The sequence below is a fragment of the Sycon ciliatum genome, chromosome 5, assembly GCF_964019385.1.
Source record: "Sycon ciliatum chromosome 5, ocSycCili1.1, whole genome shotgun sequence".
Taxonomy (NCBI): Eukaryota; Metazoa; Porifera; class Calcarea; order Leucosolenida; family Sycettidae; genus Sycon; species Sycon ciliatum.
In genome coordinates, this window is record NC_088647.1 from 19,588,946 (window position 1) to 19,610,818 (window position 21,873).

At 44.3% G+C, this 21,873-nt stretch overlaps 2 long non-coding RNA genes across 2 annotated transcripts; one reads left to right on the top strand and one right to left on the bottom strand.

Annotated features, from left to right (window-relative positions):
- Positions 1 to 4,083: 4,083 nt before the first annotated feature.
- LOC135817956 (uncharacterized) lies at positions 4,084 to 5,833 on the bottom strand. The gene is made up of 2 exons (XR_010553600.1): positions 5,329 to 5,833; positions 4,084 to 4,412 (listed from the first exon to the last, which is right to left on the bottom strand). It is a non-coding gene; the product is annotated as an uncharacterized LOC135817956 (long non-coding RNA).
- A 3,749-nt stretch (positions 5,834 to 9,582) lies between these two features.
- Positions 9,583 to 11,656, top strand: LOC135816652 (uncharacterized). The gene is made up of 3 exons (XR_010553433.1): positions 9,583 to 9,939; positions 10,032 to 10,202; positions 10,969 to 11,656. It is a non-coding gene; the product is annotated as an uncharacterized LOC135816652 (long non-coding RNA).
- Positions 11,657 to 21,873: the final 10,217 nt, after the last annotated feature.

The following is a 21,873-nucleotide window of genomic DNA, read 5'->3' on the forward strand; positions in this document are numbered from 1 at the left end:
CGATCAAGGGTCGTTCGTTACTGGCAAAGTTAGCTGGATATCATGTCATGTAGTCATTATTACTTCAGGCAGGGACACTGAAATACACCCCCCCCCCCCCCGCCCCTTTCCTGCAGAGGGAACAGTGCTGTGTCCAGGTCCGCATGCAGCATGGAGGTGCTAGTAAGTCACTGGCATTATTTTCTCTTGTGGATCGATGTACAGTGCGTGACAATGCTTCCATAACGTTAGTGGTGGTGGTGGTGGCGGGAGCATACTGCACTGCAGGGCATTACAGCACTGGCATACTATTATTTTCTCTTGCAGACGTGCCGTGCACGGCAATGCTTCTATAGTGGTGGTCACGGTGATGGCAGTGGTGGCGGTGTGGTGGTGGTGGTGGTCACAGTGGTGGTGTGGTGGTGGTGGTGGTGTGGTGGTGGTGGTGGAGGTGGTGGTGGCGGTGGTGGTGGCGGTGGTGGTGGTGGTGGTGCTGCTGCTGGTAGTGGTGGCGGCGGTGGTAGTTGCGGTGGTGGGAGCATTCTGCACTGCAGGACAGCACTGGCATACCATTATTTTCTCTTGCAGACGTGCCGTGCACGGCAATGCTTCTATAGTGGTGGTCACGGTGATGGTAGTGGTGGCGGTGTGGTGGTGGTCACAGTGGTGGTGTGGTGGTGGTGGTGGAGGTGGTGGTGGCGGTGGTGGTGCTGCTGCTGCTGGTAGTGGTGGCGGCGGTGGTAGTTGCGGTGGTGGGAGCATTCTGCACTGCAGGGCATTAAAGCAAGCTCGATTGTGCATGCATGGTGGCGGTGGGAAAGAGGAGCCAAGGAAAGTGTGTACATATTTTTGTTGAAAGCACGAGAATTCAAAGAAAGCTGGCTGCTTCCTCTATTTCCTTGATCAGCCAGTGCCTGCAGCACGAACAGTACATTGTATTACATGTATGTGCATAGACAGACAAATAAACACTAACCTGAGCATGGGTACCGCTCGTATTCGTGGTCAGGAAAGTGAAAGTACGAACCGTGGAAGGAGAAGAAGATTGTTGACCATGGCGAACAACTGCATATCCAGAGGGCACACGGCTTGCCAGAATGGGTTGGCTACATCTTCGCTAATTTTCTATCCTAACAACATTCAGCTTCGAGGTCAAGGACGACGGCATTTTTTGGAAAGAAATTTCGAATTTTGGAGAAGAAGCTTGCTTTCGGAAAAATGTTCCTTTCACGCAAGGCAGCATGCCAGGTCAGGCGTGTGAACCAGGTGAACTGTGTCGGCAGATCCTCCCACGTTTACCAGTCCTGGTGATGTCCTACTTAAAGGGGAAGTTAAGGCAAAAATCAAAATTTCACCAGTTGTAGTCTTCGGGGTGCTGAGTCGAATGGTCTTGGTCCGAGAAAGCTGAGACGCTCCCTTCCTACCTGAATCCCAATCGAACTCGCGCACTTCCACCGAAACTGGGTGACTGCGCCCTACGAGATGGGGATTTGTATGCAAAATGTCACTAAAAGCGCCATTTCGTTCTTATAAAAGCACGGATGACCGCGATTGGCCCATATGTTGTAGTCTTTTGGACGCTGAGTCGACTGGTTTTGGTCCGAAAAGGCTGCGATGCAGCGTTCCTCCTTTATTCCCAATCGAACATGGTTGAACAAGCGGTCACGTGCTCCTGGGTGCCAAAATCACCTGGTCACCACGCCAGCAGGCGACAACTTTCACACCAAGGTTCAACTCGAGTGACAGGACTGCACCCAAAAAAGGTCAAAACAGGCTGTAAGTTGTACCAAGAGTAGATAAACAAGAGTGTGCAACTCCGGATGGATTGGCCCACGGCGGAATTTTTTGTTGACGTAATCTTTTCGACGACGCACGCGCTGCGAGCCTTTTGGAGAGTTTTCCCTCGTGCACTTGGCTGGGCTTTACACTACAAGGTCGGTGCCCAGCACGTGCTCTCACACTGCTCTGCGGCAAAGCCGCGTTTCTCTGAAAAAAGGTGACGTAAACAAAAAATTCCGCCGTGGGCGCGGGGTATCTGCAGATTGTGCAGGAGAGATCCGGAGTTGCACACTCTTGTTTATCTACTCTTGGTTGTACCCTGCAGGCACGGTGACCAGGTGACTGGTGTACGCAGGAGCACGTGACCGCTTGTTCAACCATGTTCGATTGGGAATTAGGGGCGAACGCTGCATCGCAGCCTTTTCGGACCGAAACCAGTCGACTCAGCGTCCAAAGGACTACAACATATGGGCCAATCGCGGTCATCCGTGCTTTTATAAGAACGAAATGGCGCTTTTAGTGACATTTTGCATACAAATCCCCATCTCGTAGGGCGCAGTCACCCAGTTTCGGTGGAAGTGCGCGAGTTCGATTGGGATTCAAGTAGGAAGGGAGCGTCTCAGCTTTCTCGGACCAAGACCATTCGACTCCGCACCCCGAAGACTACAACTGGTGAAATTTTGATTTTTGCCTTAACTTCCCCTTTAAAGGGGAACTCCACGAAAAAATGAAAATTTGATAGCCTGTAGAGTTTCGGGCGCTGAGTCGAATGGTCTTGGTCCGAAGTCTCTACGAGAAAGCGTTCTTGAGATATTTCAATTTTAGCCACGCCCCATACCAATGTATGTGTGACGTCATTGTGGCAATGTGCGAAAATACTTGGATTTTGAATCTCACTTTCTTCAGGACGAAAGTCACTTCAGAAAGTAGTTTGCCAAGTCGCCTGAGCCGCTGCAATGCCAAATTGTTGTGTTGTTGATTGTGCCAGTATCACATCATCCTCCTGGGGTTAGTTTTCTCAAATTCCCAAAGGATGGAGACCTGGCAAAGCGCCGAGATGTTGCAATGCGTCGTGAAAATTTCAAGCCTATTTTCGCAGCACGAGCTATGTTTGCTCGCTGCATTTATGATCCAGAGGGACTTGAGAGCTGAGTTTTGACGAGTACGCCGTCCAGGAAAGCCCTCATCAGTGTACCAGTGCCCTCCGAGCCGTGAGCCTCCAGCAAAGCGAACTCAACAAGCTGCAACTGAGAAAGCAGGGCGAGATACGTCCCATCAGGATCAGAAGAGTACATCACCCCATCAACTCCGACTGCAGCTAGCTGATGAACGATATTACCCCAGTAACTTTGCGCATACCAGTACTCAAACTGTGCACATCTGTCATCAACTGGGACGCAAACAGACAGACCCCCAGCAAGTACGAAGGTTACAGAACTGTTTGCTTGCGATGTGCAGGCAGCATGCACGACGAACTGTCTCACCAATCCTGCCAAACTGAACCAGTGTAAGTTGATTGCGTGGATATGTCTCTATTTATAACAGCTACCCTACTTCTAGGCATGGTTGCATGAATACCATATCACTCAGAGCAGTTGTTAGAAGTCTGGACAGCCTTGGAATAGTGCAAGTAAAGTGAAACAAAAATATATTACACTCCGAGTTCCACGCTTGCGGGATCACCAGGCCAAAAAAAATCTAATTTCGAACAAGGAATGGGTTCTGGTTGTATGCGAAAGAAAAGTAAGTGAAGACCTATTGTGCAAGGAATACAGTGGGAACTACACATATTATACACATGCACTCACACCATCACCCACATGCGCGCGCGTGCGTGTGCGTGCACACACACAAACACAACAACACACACACATACGCACCCACATACTCAAACTCACTCGCACGCACGCTAGCCTAAGGATAGTACATAATGCTGTAGTAGTGGTATACTTAGTGAAATGACTATGACCTGTGTACATCTAATGACGCCGCCACTCCACGCCAGAAGACAACAAACATCTGCTGCAACATTTTTGCTCCCGTCTCTTATGGGCAACACAGGGAATGAAACGAACAATGCAATTGAGAACAAGAGTCGTCCTGTACGGTGAAGTTTCCATTTTCTCATACAGCAGTATATTGTCTAAGCAAGTGTGTTTTCTCCACATTCTTTTTGCCATGCAGGTATATCACAGTGTCATGCCAAACTACATTCTCAAACGCATTCGTTTCTCATTTCTGGAGATGATTGGACACGCACATCTCGCAGCTCTTGACGACGTCAATGTCAACCGTCGCCACAGCACAACCAAAAAGACCGCGATAGGAAGGTATAAAGTCCAGTTCTCAAAGCATAAAGAAGACTGTGGCCAAATAGAAAATTATACGACAGAAAGAGCTATGAGTATGTTGACAAGCTCATGTGTGAGGTGGTAGCGGTTGCAAATGGCAACCTCCATGTTCCTGCCTTGGAGAAGCGTGTTTCTCTGCCAAATTCCAGGTGGAAGCCTCCTGAGAAGGCTGAGGTGGTGCAGGATTTGGATATCTTTGCCTGATGGTATTCACAACGCAGGCTGGAAGACGACAACGAACGTGCTTGCCCAATTTGCCGTGTACATAGTGTGTACTGCCTGTGTGCCGCATAGCGTAGAGATCTACACAAACACAGAATGTCATATGGAATGTGTATGATGAGTGCTTGTACACATACCACATTGCTGTACCGTAATAATTATTATAGTCAAATACTCATTTACTCTACATATGCGCTGTATTGCACCTACCGGTACCTACCTGCTCTTTCAGTGCGCGCCATACTAATTTAGTGTCCACTGGTACAAAGATGGAGGGTCTTGTAGAATTTACCATAATTGCTGATTTCAAATTGAATTCCAATGCCATTGGGATGAATACTGATTAGGACGCGTTCGATTACCTACTAGTACAGAGATGTCTTGGTCAGAAAGTACAGATTTCTTACTCTCCTGCCAGAATTTGTGCATTATTTTGGTGTACGCTTTCTTGACCCCACGCTTGTACGTTGCATGCCATGGTATACTAGAAAACGAGTTTATTGACAAAGTCTATCGCTTGAAACGATAAAGAATGGGTTCGGGTGTGATCAAATGCACCCATGGTGCTCATAAACTGTGTGCAGTGCTCTCTTCACCAACAGAACACTACCTACCATACTTTGTAGATCTTGTACCAATCCAAGGGAAAATGACAAAGACAAAATTATTGTGAGTCATGCATGAAAACTTGTGATAGCACGGTCTATAGTACAGAACAACGTTGTTCGTGCTATGCCTGACAACAATAATTAGTTACACACAAAACATTACGCGCATCGATCCTCACAAGATAAGTCAAGACATACTCGGAGCAAAGAGAAATTTGTTTGTGTCATGCATGAAACTTGTGATAACTACCAGTACAATGTCTTTCTGGTGCGACGCCTACTGTAGTGCGCCTGACAACAATAAATTTCCCCCAAAAAATAAGAATAAGTGTATCATGCTGATACGCGATCCTCACAAGACAAGTCAAGGCAAACTAATTGAGGCTTACCTAATGTCAGACTCTTCTGTCACTGGCATTGGCGGCTTCTGCATGTCGAGATAACCTCGAAGAGCAGTGATGAGCACAGCCTAATGCAAGGATACGATCTCGTAATCTGCGAGGTCCGCTGCGCAAGAAACCTTGGGCCGTCTTGTCGACAGCGACGGCAGCATCCTACCAGCAAAATCATTCCCGCGGGCTGGGCATGGCTATACACTTTTGTCCACGCTCGCACCAGTCGGAGTCCCAAACGAATCGAGATTCTGGTGGCCAAGCTACTCGTCTTCTGTCGGACGCAGCTGCTGACGCATCTTCTTCCTCCACATTTGTTACACGCGATGGCAGCTCCTCAGCAGAGTATCTGGGCTCCCTGCCCCAACCATACGCGGCGGTGGGCTGTTGGTCGTCCTCACTGGCCTCAGCATCGCTGCCTTCATTGCTGGGGACAGAGGATTGTTCGGAATCGCCCATCTTCCCTTGAAATACCAACTAAAATTATAGCAATAAAAACTGCTTTATGGCAGTTTTCTAAAAAAACGTTATTGTGTTCTAGTCCATGGACCCCGTCTAAAAAGTAAGAAATTAACGAAATGTGATAGCCGAAAATTAAAATTTCACACAAAACCTCACAATAATCACGACACTTGAAGTTGAAGATCTAATAGTACGGCTTTCAACACTTGTTTATTCCGACACTTGTACTTGTACACGTACATGTACTGCGCCAACATGCTTGCATATGAAAGAGGACCACGGTCCACGAGGGGAAAAGGTCGTCTCGCATCCTGTGTGTGATTATTGTGAGGTTTTGTGTGAAATTTTAATTTTCGGCTATCACATTTCGTTAATTTCTTACTTTTTAGACGGGGTCCATGGACTAGAACACAATAACGTTTTTTTAGAAAACTGCCATAAAGCAGTTTTTATTGCTATAATTTCTTTTGTTTTTTTGGCTAAAGGATATTATTATTTTATTTATTTTACTAGGGTGTTTCCCACAGACCTATGGTCTTCTTACGGAGCCCCTAGAAAGGTTAAGCATGAACGAACAAATGGGCGATAAGCGCGAACAGTGGAAGGCAGCATATTCCACCGATCAGAACCTATAATTGTGTCACCAATGGAATGCCCTAAAATTAATGATGGCCAAAATGTAGCGCCTCTGCATGTTATTATTATTTTATTTTACTAGGGTGTTTCGCACAGACCTATGGTCTTCTTACGGGAGCCCCTATGTACATGTACGTGTATCATTATCAAATTCAATACCGTATTTATACGCATTGATGTGCAAGCCTTTTCTTGCAGAAAATGGAACTAGTCTTGCGTACATGTACACTGTATTCAGGTTCTTCTGCATGGGAATCAATAATGGGTAGTGCAGTGGCGGTGATACCTTTTTTATACGCAGGTCATTCCGTGGATGTTGCAGAATTTCATGACTGTCATAAAATTGTCTTGTCTTTCAGAAAATTCAGATGTCCACACCCTAAATCACATTTACATGAGAATTGTAACCAGGTGCGCGCCGCAGATGTTTTTGTTGATTCTGTGTTTATAATTGTAGTCATGGGTTGTCGTGATAAGGTCATCCGGCATCATATTGTAGTGAAATCGTAATCCTGTTGATGTCGATAAAACTTTTGGAAGCAGTTCAATGACTTCAAAGTGTTACAAGTCCACGATTGTCTAAAACAACACAGCAAAGTAGGAACAATAAACATGTATTAAAATGTAAACAAATACATTGCTGAGCCAGACACCTCGTTCCAACAACTACACTGATCCTGAGGATATAAGGGGCAAGGATATATGGTTGGAGGTACTGAGAGATAAACAAGGCACTCCATAATAATAACATGTTACACGACTTTGGGGGAGTATGAATGATATCCAGTCAAACCTCTTTAGGACGAACATCAAGGGACCGATGGCATTTGCTCTGTGAGTTTGTCTTAACCCTATTTTATAACGAGTGAATACAATTATTTCTCCAATAGAGACACGAATAGATTTCTTCTACAGCGAAAGATTCTAAGCCAGACCAAACCATTGACTCGTCTTTTATGAAACAAATGAGTCACTGAACCTTTCTTTAGCAACATGACGGCAACTGAAACAACAACAGAGAAAATACGATACATGTACAGCACATTCTTGCAGGTACAACAAACAGATTGCAGATCGTAATTCTTGCTCTACCGGCACGCAACTTTATTTGGGGCAGTGCAATCTCGGCGCTACTCACAAATCAAACAGCCCAGGCTCGAGTAAACAAATCCAATGGTACGAGATTTTCACGAGACGAGACTGCACCCATTGGCTTGTTTCGTATGAAGCAAACAAGTCACTGAATGCATGAACCTCTCCATAATGGAGATTTTCCCTGATATGCGAATTTATTTTGCATACTAGTACTCGGCCAATGCGTCCTTGAACCTTCCCCTACAGATTGGGAACTGCCAACGATGCTATGCCACTGCAAAATTCAGATTCTACCCTATGATCGGGGCACGGAATGCCGGAAGCAATCATGGCCAGTGCCTTACTTGTAACGTACCAATGTACAATGAACTTGAGTATTTCGACAACACATAATAATAATAATAATAATATCTTTATCTAAGCCTCAGCAGCAACATACAATGTGAGCCTTACCGTCAAGAAGGTGAACTCGCGTTCTTCGCACACTGTTGGCAAGGGCAAAGAGATACGAATGGATCTAAATCCGAATAAAATCAGCACGCGTTTCCGTAAATGAAAGGGTGAGCATAAGCAAATGAATCGAAGGAAACTGGTCAACTCAGAGATCACCTGTCATTGAGTATTCCGTAAAAGGAGGCCTCGACAGCAGAAAAGCTAAATTTAGAAAAGATATCCTGTCAGCTTTTCCATTATTTATTGTATTCCACCTAAAATCAGCACACTTTTCGTAAATGAAAGAGTCAACACAAGCAAATGAATCAAAGGGAACTGGTCAACTCACCTGTCATTGAGTAATATTCCGTGAAAAGAGGTCTCAGCAGAGCCGAAGCGAAATAAGCCAGGACACGAAATATCCGAAACAGCTCATGCAAGAAGCAGTTCCAAAGAAGGAAGTTCCTCGCGCATGCACATCCGAAAACGGACTGCATGCACTGCATGCAACACAATGTCTGCCGTGCACGTGCACAGCACGCGGCTACCACCCGTTGGTAGATCTAATACCGAGCACCTTACGTAGAAACTTACGTAGCCTAAGTGAAGTACCGAGCACCTTACGTAGAAACTTACGTAGCATAGCGGTGTCGTTTTTTCTGCCATGTGAACACAATAATAGAAAAGCTGACAGGATCGCTTTTCTAAATTAGTGCTTGTACTGTTGTAGACTGGCGAAGAGAAACGACTTTGCCACAATGACGTAGGCAGCCCGTGATGATGTAACCAAATGGCCGCATGACGTCAGGGCGCGGCCCCCGTTTTTGCAATTTCAAAGTGAAATATCTCAAGAACGCTTCGTCGTAGAGACTTCGGACCAAGACCATTCGACTCAGCGCCCGAAACTCTACAGGCTATCAAAGTTTCATTTTTTCGTGGAGTTCCCCTTTAAGGCCAAGTAAAATAAAATCCCAGTTTATCGTCCTTTTTTTCACAAAAATCGGGGAGGGCGGATTTTATTTTTATTTTTTATTTTTTGATGCATGCTACAGACTAGTATAATCAAGAGTAGATAAAAATGTTTAGGCCGAGTAAAAAAAATTACTAGATGATCGCACTTTCTGACTGTATAAAGTATCATGTTACAGTGATGGAGAGTTACTCTTAACTCGTATCCATATGTCCTTTTCTCTTCTACATCGTCCTTTTTTTTGGAAAAATCGGGGAGGGCGGGAGGATTTTATTTTTATTTTTTTACTTTTTACCCTCTCATGCACACAGTGTACACCAGGGAGTCGTCAAATACCGTATTTGACGACTCCCTGGTGTACACAACAACATCAAGGTTTTTTTTCTCTTTTTTTCTTTTTTTTTCTTTTTTTCTTTTTCTTTCTTCAGCAGATCGATACTGACGTTGTGATATACTAGTAGTATGTGGTCCATATAGTAAAACTCACGATTTAAAAAATAAAATATTTCTTGGGGCGCTGACAAAAACTGGGGCGGACGGGGACGATCATCTAGCTTTTTTTTTTACTTGGCCTTATCTACTCTTGGTATAATATATGGGGCTGTTAAGTGATGACGTCACAGTTCCTTCGATACGCATAGCAACGATCCCACTGGGGACAAACAAAAGTAGCGTCGTCTCCATCGAACCAGTTGTCAGTGGCAACATATAGGAATCGTGTACATTTCTTCGTTTCTTCTTTGCTGTTTTCAGTGAGTGTTTTGTTTTCTCTTTGTCCTTGATCTCGACGGTGTTGTCGTGCTCATTACCTTACTGAGACGTCTCTTGTGACTGTAGCCAGTGTCACGGAGGATTTTATTGGCGTGACGAGGTAGATCGCCGAGATCGAGTGTGAAAAATGCTCTGCATTAGTAGCTCCTGTAGAATGTCTTCTAGGATGGCGTATCCATGGTCAACAAAGCCAAGGTGCAAGACAGCATAAGAGATCGTGTAAACGATGTGAACTCCAAAAGGTAAGCTCCTGGACAAGTGGAAAGATATGTGTATTTACAAACTCTCTCTTCATCCATCGATTGCCGCTATGCATTGCATTTTGTCTTCACAGATAATCTGGACAAATAAATTATATTGTAACTGGAGAGTGCAATCGTGCTTGGGACCCATCCCAATGGCAATGCCATCACATGGCTGTGATGACTAGTGTATACCTGGGAGAGTTTTCCTCAACTGAGACGGAGTGTAGGTGGATGGATTATGAGAAATGCGAAGATGTGGAGTAAGTTGTGTCGAAGAAATGTGTAATAAAATAAAATTTATTTTACACTCAAACATACACTGTACATGTACATGTAACATCATGATAATGATTCCATCTTCATATCTCCGCAACAGGTACGCCATACGCACCGAATACATGGTGTGTGTGCACGTGCGCGCGTACATGCACACACTCTCATGCGTGGCCGAGTTGGCCGGATGAACAGACCACGCATTTGCACGAGGTGTCCGTCATGTCATTGGAATGCTGTACTTTCTTATTCCAAAATAGTATGTCTTGCCCCTGTCAAATGGAGTTTGTGTCTATGCTCAGCGGGTATCGGGCCATGACGCCAAACTGCATTCAGCGCTGGAATTAAAATAGCACTTCATGGATTATTTTTAGGGCTGAGTCGGGTAGCACGGGTACCCGATCGGGTAATGTTTCCATGGTAAGACCACAATGCACACCGGCCCCTCCCCTTACACACTGGGTAGACATGCGTGAATTATTTGTACACGTGCACTGTAGACCTCTCTCTACTCTTTCTACATGATGTCATCTGCGACTTCGGGTTTTCGGGTACGATTCGGTACCCGTCTACCCGAGGTCCTCACGGGTAGCACGGGTACCCGACTACCCGTGCACACCACTAATTATTTTAACTAATTTCCTTTGCGTTTACTTTGTTGAGCCCGTGGTTTCATTTCTGTGTTCTGTTATGATTGGCTTCTGGAAATAATCGGAGTGGATGTCATTTTTATGTGTGTGCCTTGTGCAACAGGTTCAAGGCTAGATGCACTTCACATTCGGCATGTGATCTCGGCGTCTGGGACCTGATAACGTCTTGGTTGGATGGGTAATCAAGGATGATACTACTCGGCACATCAATGTACATGTCAATGTAATTTTTAATTTTTCAGAGCTATACTATTTACGTCTTGATGCTTACTTCGGTACTAGCGTGTTTCCCCCGGATTATTTCTATCATCATGCGTGTTCTTGGGCTGAGCGAGCACATGCACGAGTGTGCAGCTATAACCCTGTGTATCTTTGGTTACACTTTGTTCTGCAATACATGTACCTTGTAACAGTATGTGCTTGCACTGCTTTGTGTGGCCTGCGTATTTCAGGACTATTCAGTGCATTAGACCCAGGTTGGTTTGGTTGCCGGATGATCTCTTGTTGCGTCGCTCTGTGTTTTGTATTCATCAATTTTTGGGCTTGAGAATTGAGCTGGCGTGTGGTTCCCAATATGTAAACATAATGCTGGTGCTCTGTGTTTCGATTATCGACTGTCCGAGCAGTCACGATTCATTACCAGAACGGTCAATACTGTAGTCTCTTCACGTGTTTGTCTTTTTGTGTTTTCGCCGGGGGAATTAGCGGTGACGTTGCACATAGAACGGCAGTGTTGCATCACTGGACGACCCTGCCTCTGCATCTGACTTCATTTCCCCAGGATCTGGTGCGGATACACACCAGACAGTCACTTCCTGTAAACACGCAAACAGCAAAAGAAGAGATCCCGCAAATCAGGAAAACCCATTGTGGAAAATATCGAGTAGATCATACACCATTCAATAATCTGGAGTAATTACAGTGAGACAAACACTTCAAACAGTGCCCTCTCTCTCTCTCTCTCTCTCTCTCTCTCTCTCTCTCCATCCTTCCAAAATACTAGTACAGTCAGATCTCGCTTATCCGGTCCTCATTTATCCGGATCCCTCGCCATCCGGAAGAAAATCGTTGGTCACCGATTTACAGCATATGCCATGCATACATACAGTATGTGTGTTCGATTATCCGGTTCCCTCGCCTAACCGGATATTTTTGTCGAAAACGGATGTGTACGGTTATGCGAGGTCTGACTGTACCCAGTAACAATTCCCTAGAATTATTTTATTTTATATTCTCAGGACATCATTCTGAACATAATAACTTCTTCCATGGGTCTTCAATCACGGGCGAGAATATATCTAAGCCATGCAGTTTACGGGAGGCGTGAGCTGTCATGGATATAGAGGCTGATATTGTGCCAGCGTGAGGGCAGAAACAGAAAGAAGACACTGATTTCTTGAACAACTCACCTACATATAATCGAATCCACAGGGAGCGCTCGTACTTTGATCCATCAGGACGCGAAGAATCTTCAAAGCACTCTCAAACACGGAGTTTTACAGTGGGCAGCCAATTACACAGCCATTATGAAGGCCCTCGACGACTACAGGAGATTTGTAGAGGAAATAACAAGGAGTAAAGAGCGACAACAATCGCTTGAAGAAAAAGCAAAGAAAAGCTTTCTCTCCAGTCATTTAGATGCTGTTACCCTTGACATCTGGTTCCATCCAGAGGACGCGACTTTTGTTTGTCCCCAGTGCTCTTCGTTGCTATGCGTATCGAAGGGGCCGTGACGTCACACTTAACAGCCCCTGTTCTTGGTAAACAATGACACATCATGTGCAACAATCTGCAACAGAATACAGTAGTGGTAGTGTATGGAATACACAATGCTATACTGTGACAGTTAACTAGTTATATGTACATAAACAATTACATGCAAAATCTTTGGATCGACAGATTGTCACTCCACTCATAAGACACAAACCCCAATACTGTTTGGTTCACACAGACCACCAGATAAATGATAGAAAGCTGCAGAAGGGAAAGAACCAGTCAGGACAGTAACCAATAGTCAGTCATAAAGGGAACATGTTGACGAAGCTGTGTTTTCAAGCCTTAGCCGACGTAAAAAATCAAGCTTTTTGGCAAAATTCTAGATTTAAAAAATAAAAATAAATTCCGGGCGGCCTCGAAAAATGGGGCGGGCGGGGACGATAAACCGGGGTTTTTTTTTACTTGGCCTAAGATAGGACATCACGGAACCCAGCATGCCCCAGCATACATACAAGGAGTAGTACAATACCGGTATTGTACTACTCCCTGATACATACTATGCTGTTCCCATAGTAATCGTGACACGTGACTCAAAACTTTGTGTCGCGTCCGAGGAAGATGAACATGTCGCACTCAAAACAAACGCAACGAAGGCCTTTCGTCTCAAAAGTTGTCGTTCTCCTGGCGGCTTGCCTCAAGCGAGTCGAGATTCGTATCTTGCCTCTTGCCTTCACGAATTTTATTTTCCTCGTTGTGGAGTACGCCTGGACAAAGGAACTGGCAAGCGAATCGTTTGCTCGCATTGAAAATTGCAAGTGCACAAGAGGATTGGCGAAGCAATTATTTGTGTTCGCACTTTCACCAGAGCAGTAGCTGCTGCTGCGATAAAGTTTTTACTTTCGCCATTGGTTTCAGGCAGCAGAAGGATCTGGCTGAAAGCGATGGCGATACGTCCATGACCACCACGTCCTGGGTTGATATCCAAGAAAGACCGTCCAAGGTCCAGTTTTAGCCAAGAGCTGTCGTATCCAAGAAATCAAAAACGCCAACAGCAAGCTTTGGCCAAATAATATCTTCCAAGCAGTAATTTACGGGCCTAGCGCTTGCTGCCTCCTCTTCGGTAATCATGCAGTTTAGGGTCCCAAATTATTTCGCACTTTCCCAGTGTTCAGTGTACTGTCACACGCGTTTTCAGTGTACTTTCACTATGCTTCTTCTTTTCTCGTGTGAAAGTTTTGTTTCCTTTGTCAAAGTTTTGTTTCCTGTGGATTCTGCCTGGTTCACGCATCATCTCTGACGGCTGGGCCGCATACGCGCAGATCAGGAACATCGACGGTGGCGTATACCAGCACGATGTCGTCGTCCACAACGACAACTTTGTTGATCCGGACGACCGAACGATCCACACCAACAACGTGGAAAACATGTGGATGCGGGCCAAGCGCCAGCTGAAGCGCAACTTCGGCACCTCGCGAGAGTTGTTCCCGACGTACCTCTGCGAGTTCGTGTGGAGACAGAGAGTTCGCGCGGAAGACAACACGTTCGGCTCCCTGCTCCGCAGTGTTCACCTGCAGCAGTACCCAGTCTGATCTGTCCTCGGTTTTCATGAAAATAATAGTTCATGATGTGAAAGTACACTGAAAACGCGTGTGACAGTACACTGAACACTGGGAAAGTGCGAAATAATTTGGGACCCTAAACTGCATGATTACCTCGTCTTCCTCCTCTGCATGGCCAGGTTTGGGGCGAAATGAACGCACGGGCGTGAAGAAACATTCCATAGGCAAAACATTCAAAATAATTAGAACCAATCGTTTCCAAAGAAGCGCCGCGTGGCTACGAGAAACCCCACATGAAATCCCCAAACGAAAACGGCCATTCGGTCGGGTATTCGATGGCGAATCGAATATACACTACCTCAATCCCCGCCGATGTCTGATATTCTCCGCCTATTCCCTCAAACTTGACCAATTCGGAAAGAAATCCATCGCCATTACGATCGTGCATCCTCCACATACATTCAGAAATGCTCACGCAACACTTCTTTTCATCGCGTGTGCGCGACCGACGCTTCCATGACAACTCTGGGACAGGTAACCAATCAGACTCATTCAGAGTGCGATGTCCTAGATAGGACATCTCCCCGACTGGTTTACGTTCCAGGCCGACAGTTTTTTGACCAAGCCGTGAATCGCCCTCGCTCTGACTCCCCCGGGCTACGAAGGAGTAATTTTACAACTCTTCAGGCCAGCTACAGGTCTCTGATGCAGAGCTGCAAGTGACGGATATCGGTCATTTGCAGCCACTATAAGGGCGCGTTCAGACTACCGTGAACCCCGTCAAACCGTGAATGCCGATAAACCGTGAAGGACATTCACACTACAGATTATAGCAATAAAAACTGCTTTATGGCAGTTTTCTAAAAAAAGTTATTGTGTTCTAGTCCATGGACCCCATCTAAAAAGTAAGAAATTAACGAAATGTGATAGCCGAAAATTAAAATTTCACACAAAACCTCACAATAATCACGACACTTTCAACACTTGTTTATTCCGACACTTGTACTTGTACAAGTACATGCATATGAAAGAGGACCACGAGGGGAAAAGGTCGTCTCGCATTCTGTGTGTGATTATTGTGAGGTTTTGTGTGAAATTTTAATTTTCGGCTATCACATTTCGTTAATTTCTTACTTTTTAGACGGGGTCCATGGACTAGAACACAATAACTTTTTTTAGAAAACTGCCATAAAGCAGTTTTTATTGCTATAATTTCTTTTGTTTTTTTGGCTAAAGGATATAATTGTGTCACCAATGGAATGCCCAAATAAATGATGGCCTACATGTAGCGCCTCTACATGCTATTATTATTATTATTTTATTTTACTAGGGTGTTTCCCACAGACCTATGGTCTTCTTACGGGAGCCCCTATGTACGTGTATCATATAAAATTCAATACCGTAGTATATTATAGCAATAAAAACTGCTTTATGGCAGTTTTATAAAAAAAGTTATTGTGTTCTAGTCCATGGACCCCGTCTAAAAAGTAAGAAATTAACGAAATGTGATAGCCGAAAATTAAAATTTCACACAAAACCTCACAACAATCACAGCACTTGAAATGCTGCTTTCAACCCTAAACTTGTACTGCACAAACAATTGGCAACATGCATGTCATGCATGCATAGGAAAGAGGATCACGGGGGAAAAGGTCTTCTACATGTAGCTTTTCATTCTGTGTGTGATTATTGTTTTTTTTTTTTTTTTTAATCTCATACGTAATGACTGATAAAATGATACATTGTATATGTACACCTGTGTGTGATTATTGTGAGGTTTTGTGTGAAATTTTAATTTTCGGCTATCACATTTCGTTAATTTCTTACTTTTTAGACGGGGTCCATGGACTAGAACACAATAACTTTTTTTATAAAACTGCCATAAAGCAGTTTTTATTGCTATAATTTCTTTTGTTTTTTCTGTCACCAATCAATGGAATGCCCTATCTCAATATGTAAATTTAAACTAAGGCTGTGTTTACATGAAGCGTTTCAACCCGGGTTGAGTTCGACCCGGGTCAGATTTCAACCCGCCATGTGCACAAAATGAATGGCGCGTTTACATGACGCATTGCGCTTGACCCGGGTTGAAATTTCGCCCCGGGTTGATTTCAACCCTCCCCCCAAGGGGAGGGTTGAAATCAACCCGGGTCAAGAAAATCGTACAAACGTACTTCCGTGCGTATCTCGCGCCAGGTTTGAACGGCACTGCACATGCAAATTTCGCGCGAACAGATTCACGTGACTATACGGAACTGTAGATTCGTGTAGAAGTGGACTTTTGGCGGCATATCAGTATTTGACCCGGGTCAACTGTCTTCATGTAAACGCTCACCTCTTTTGTCTATCGTACAGACTTTCAACCCGGGCTGAACTCGACCCGGGTTGAAATTTCTCATGTAAACACAGCCTAAATGATGACCTTCACATCATATCAAGAGATCAATACCGTATTAATACGCATTGATGTGCAAGCCTTTTCTTGCAGAAAATGGCAAAATGCATGTTCTTCTGCGGGGAAACATGTGAGTACGTAGTGGTGGACCGTGGTGATACTTTTTTTATACGGAGGTCATTCTGTGCATGTTGCTGTAGCAGGATTTCATGACCCTGTCATAAAATTGTCTTGCCTTTCAGATATTTCAGATCTCCCCACCCTCGATCAGATTTATTTGAGAAATGTAACCAGGTGCGTGTCGCAGATGTTTTTGTTGATTCTGTGTTTATAATGGTTTATAATCATGGGTTTTCGTGATAAGGTCATCCTGCATTATATTGCACTGAAATCGTAATCCTGTTGATGTCGATACAACTTTTGGAAGTAGTTCAATGACTTCAAACTGTTAGTCCACGATTTTCTAAAACAACACAGCAAAAGAGGAACAATAAAAGTGTATTAAAATGTAAACAAATACATTGCTGAGTCCGACACCTCCTTCCAACAACTACACTGATCTTGAGGATAAAAGGGGCAAGGCTATGGTTGGAGGTACTGAGAGATAAACAAGGCACTCCATAATAATAAAATCTTACACATCTTTTGGTGAGTATGAATGATATCCAGTCGAACCTCTTTAGGACGAACACCAAGGGACCGATGGTATTTTATTCTGTGAGTTTGTCTTAACCTATTTATAACCAGTGAATACAATTATTTCTCCAATAGACATACGAATAGATTTCTTCTACAGCGAAAGATGATTCTAAGCCACACCAACTCATTGACTCGTCTCATATGAAACAAATGAGTCACTAGAGAGTTTCTGCAAAACGAAAACGCGTACAAACTTTCGTTCTACGTCATGAAGTGCGAAACTTCGCACGAACTTTCGCAACTTTGGACGCGAAACTTGCAGGGAACGCGAAATGAAGTGTCGTAGGAAAATTCGTGAGATCGGGTCATGGCGTACGTGCACTTGGCCCGCACAAACTACGAAAATGTGCAGAACGCAAAAATCGTACACACTTTCGCAAGGACTGTCGCGAAACTTCGTTCGAATTTTCGTTTTGCAGAACCTCTCTACTGAACCTTTCTTTAGAAACATGACGGCAACTGAAACAGCAACAGAGAAAGTACGATACATGTACAGCACATTCTTGCAGGTACATGTACTTCAAACAGTTTGCAGATCGTAATTCTTGCTTTGGCGGCACGAAACTTTATTTGGGGCAGTGCAATCTCGGCGGTACTCACAAATAATAAATCAAACAGCCCAGACTCCAGTAAACAAATCCAATCATACAACTTACAAGTACAAGATCTTCACGATACGAGACTGCACCCATTGGCTTGTTTCGTAGGAAGCAAACAAGTTACTGATCCTCTCCACAATGGAGATTTTCCCTGATATGCGAATATATTTTGCAAACTCGGTCAATGGGTCCTTGAACCTTTCCCTCCAGATTGGGAACTGCCAACGATAGTATGTCACTGACCAGTGCCTTACTTGTAACGTACCAATGTACAACGAATACGAGTATTTCGACAACACATCTAACATAAGCCTTACCGTCAAGAAGGTGAACTCGCGCTCTTCGCACACTGTAGCCAAGGGCAAAGAGATAAAAATGGATCTAAATCCGAATAAAATCAGCACACGTTTCCGTAAATGAAAGGGTGAGTATAAGCAAATGAATCGAAGGAAACAAAGAGATCCTGTCAGCTTTTCCATTATTAATTTTATTGCATTCCGCCCAAATTCAGCACACTTTTCGTAAATGAAAGAGTCAACACAAGCAAATAATCCAAGGGAACTGGTCAACTCACCTGTCATTGAGTAATATTCCCCGAAAGGAGGTCTCAGCAGCGCCGAAACGAAATAAGCCAGGCCAGGAGACGAAATATCCGAAACAGCTCATACAAGAAGCAGTTCCAGAAGGAAGTTCCTCGCGCATGCACATCCGAACGTTCGAACACGGACTGCAGTACTGCACTGCAACACAATGTCTGCCGTGCACGTGCACCGCACGCGGCTACCACCCGTTGGTAGATCTAATACCGAGCACCTTACGTAGAGACTTACGTAGCCTAAGTGAATTACCGAGCACCTTACGTAGAAACTTACGTAGCATAGCGGTGTCGTTTTTCTTGCCATGTGAACACAATAATAGAAAAGCTGACAGGATCGCTTTTCTAAATATACGCATTGATGTGCAAGCCTTTTCTTGCAGAAAATGGAACTAGTCTTGCATACATGTATTCATGTTCTTCTGCAGGGGAATCATATGGGTAGTGGCGGTGATACTTTTTTTATACGCAGGTCATTCTGTGGATGTTGCAGAATTTCATGACTCTGTCATAAAATTGTCTTGTCTTTCAGAAAATCCAGGTGTCCACACCCTAAATCACATTTACTTGAGAATTGTAACAAGGTGCGTGCCGCAGATGTTTTTGTTGATTCTGTGTTTATAATTGTAATCATGGGTTGTCGTGATAAGGTCATCCGGCATCATATTGTAGTGAAATCGTAATCCTGTTGATGTCTATAAAACCTTTGGAAGCAGTTCAATGACTTCAAAGTGTTACAAGTCCACGATTGTCTAAAACAACACAGCAAAGTAGGAACAATAAACATGTATTAAAATGTAAACAAATACATTGCTGAGTCCAACACGTCGTTCCAACAACTACACTGATCCTGAGGATATAGGGGGCAAGGATATATGGTTGGAGGTACTGAGAGATAAACAAGGCACTCCATAATAAGAACATGTTACACGACTTTGGGGGAGTATGAATGATATTCAGTCAAACCTCTTTAGGACGAACATCAAGGGACCGATGGCATTTGCTCTGTGAGTTTGTCTTAACCCTATTTTATAACGAGTGAATACAATAATTATTTCTCCAATAGAGACACGAATAGATTTCTTCTACAGCGAAAGATTCGAAGCCAGACCAAACCATTGACTCGTCTTTTATGAAAGAAATGAGTCACTGAACCTTTCTTTAGCAACATGACGGCAACTGAAACAACAACAGAGAAAATACGATACATGTACCGTAAAGTACCGCCAGAGCGCCCCGTCTCGCGAGAGCGCCCCACCTTGATTTTACAGCCAGAGAAAGGAAAATCGTATGGCAGAGTGCAACGAAGTGTGTACGATGTGAGAATCTTAGTGTACTAAGGTCACACTTGGCAGGTTTTTGTGTGGAGCTTGTGTCCTCTTGATCTTGAAGGTACAGATTGACTGCAAAACGTGCAATATGTGTACAAGGTTCATGTCGTATGACCTACAGACAGCAGACCACCTCCACAATACGACCACGAAAGGATGAGATGGTGGGGCGCTCTGGCGGTACTTTACGGTACAGCACATTCTTGCAGGTACTACAAACAGATTGCAGATCGTAATTCATGCTCTACCGGCACGCAACTTTATTTGGGGCAGTGCAATCTCGGCGCTACTCACAAATCAAACAGCCCAGGCTCGAGTAAACAAATCCGATCGTACGAGATTTTCACGAGACGAGACTGCACCCATTGGCTTGTTTCGTATGAAGCAAACAAGTCACTGAATGCATGAACCTCTCCATAATGGAGATTTTCCCTGATATGCGAATTTAGTTTGCATACTAGTACTCGGCCAATGCGTCCTTGAACTTTTCCCTCCAGATTGGGAACTGCCAACGATGCTATGCCACTGATTCAGATTCTACCCTATGATCGGAGCACGGAATGCCGGAAGTAATCATGACCAGTGCCTTACTTGTAACGTACCAATGTACAATGAACATGAGTATTTCGACAACACATCTAAGCCTCAGCAGCAACATAAGCCTTACCGTCAAGAAGGTGAACTCGCGTTCTTCGCACACTGTTGGCAAGGGCAAAGAGATACGAATGGATCTAAATCCGAATAACATCAGCACACGTTTCCGTAAATGAAAGGGTGAGCATAAGCAAATGAATCGAAGGAAGCTGGTCAATTCAGAGATCACCTGTCATTGAGTATCCCGTAAAAGGAGGCCTCGACAGCAGAAAAGTTAATAATATAGAAAAGAGATCCTGTCAGCTTTTCCATTTATTAATTTTATTGTATTCCACCTAAAATCAGCACACTTTTCGTAAATGAAAGAGTCAACACAAGCAAAAGAATCAAAGGGAACTGGTCAACTCACCTGTCATTGAGTAATATTCCGTGAAAAGAGGTCTCAGCAGAGCCGAAGCGAAATAAGCCAGGACACGAAATATCCGAAACAGCTCATGCAAGAAGCAGTTCCAAAGAAGGAAGTTCCTCGCGCATGCACATCCGAAAACGGACTGCACTGCATGCAACACAATGTCTGCCGTGCACGTGCACAGCATGCGGCTACCACGCGTTGGTAGATCTAATACCGAGCACCTTACGTAGAAACTTACGTAGCCTAAGTGAAGTATCGAGCACCTTACGTAGAAACTTACGTAGCATAGCGGTGTCGTTTTTTCTGCCATGTGAACACAATGGGGCTGTTAAGTGTGACGTCACGGCCCCTTCGATACGCATAGCAACGGAGAGCACTGGGGACAAACAAAAGTCGCGTCCTCTGGATGGAACCAGTTGTCAAAGGCAACAGCATCTAAATGACTGGAGAGAGAGCAGTTTTTGTTTGCTTTTTCTTCAAGCGATTGTTGTCGCTCTTTACTCCTTGTCCTTTCCTCTACAAATCTCCTGTAGTCGTCGAGGGCCTTCATGATGGTTGTGAAATTGGCTGCCCACTGTAAAACTCCGTGTTTGAGAGTGCTTTGAAGATTCTTCGCGTCTTGATGGATCAAAGTACGAGCGCTCCCTGTGGATTCGATTATAATTATGTAGGTGAGTTGTTCAAGAAATCAGTGTCTTCTTTCTGTCTCTGCCCTCACGCTGGCACAATAATATCAGCTTCTATATCCATGACAGCTCGCACCTCCCGTAAACTGCATGACTTAGATATATTCTCGCCCTCCGTGGTGATTGAAGACCCATGGAAGAAGTTATGTTCAGAATGATGTCCTGAGAATATAAAATAAAATAATTCTAGGGAATTGTTACAGGGTATTTTGGAAGGATGGAGAGAGAGCACTGAAGCGTTTGTCTCACTGTAATAATTACTCCAGATTATTGAATGGTGTATGATCTACTCGATATTTTCCACAATGGTTTTTCCTGATTTGCGGGATCTCTTCTTTTGCTGTTTGCGTGTTTACAGGAAGTGACTGTCTGGTGTGCACCAGATCCTGGGGACATTAAGTCAGATGCAGAGGCAGAGTCGT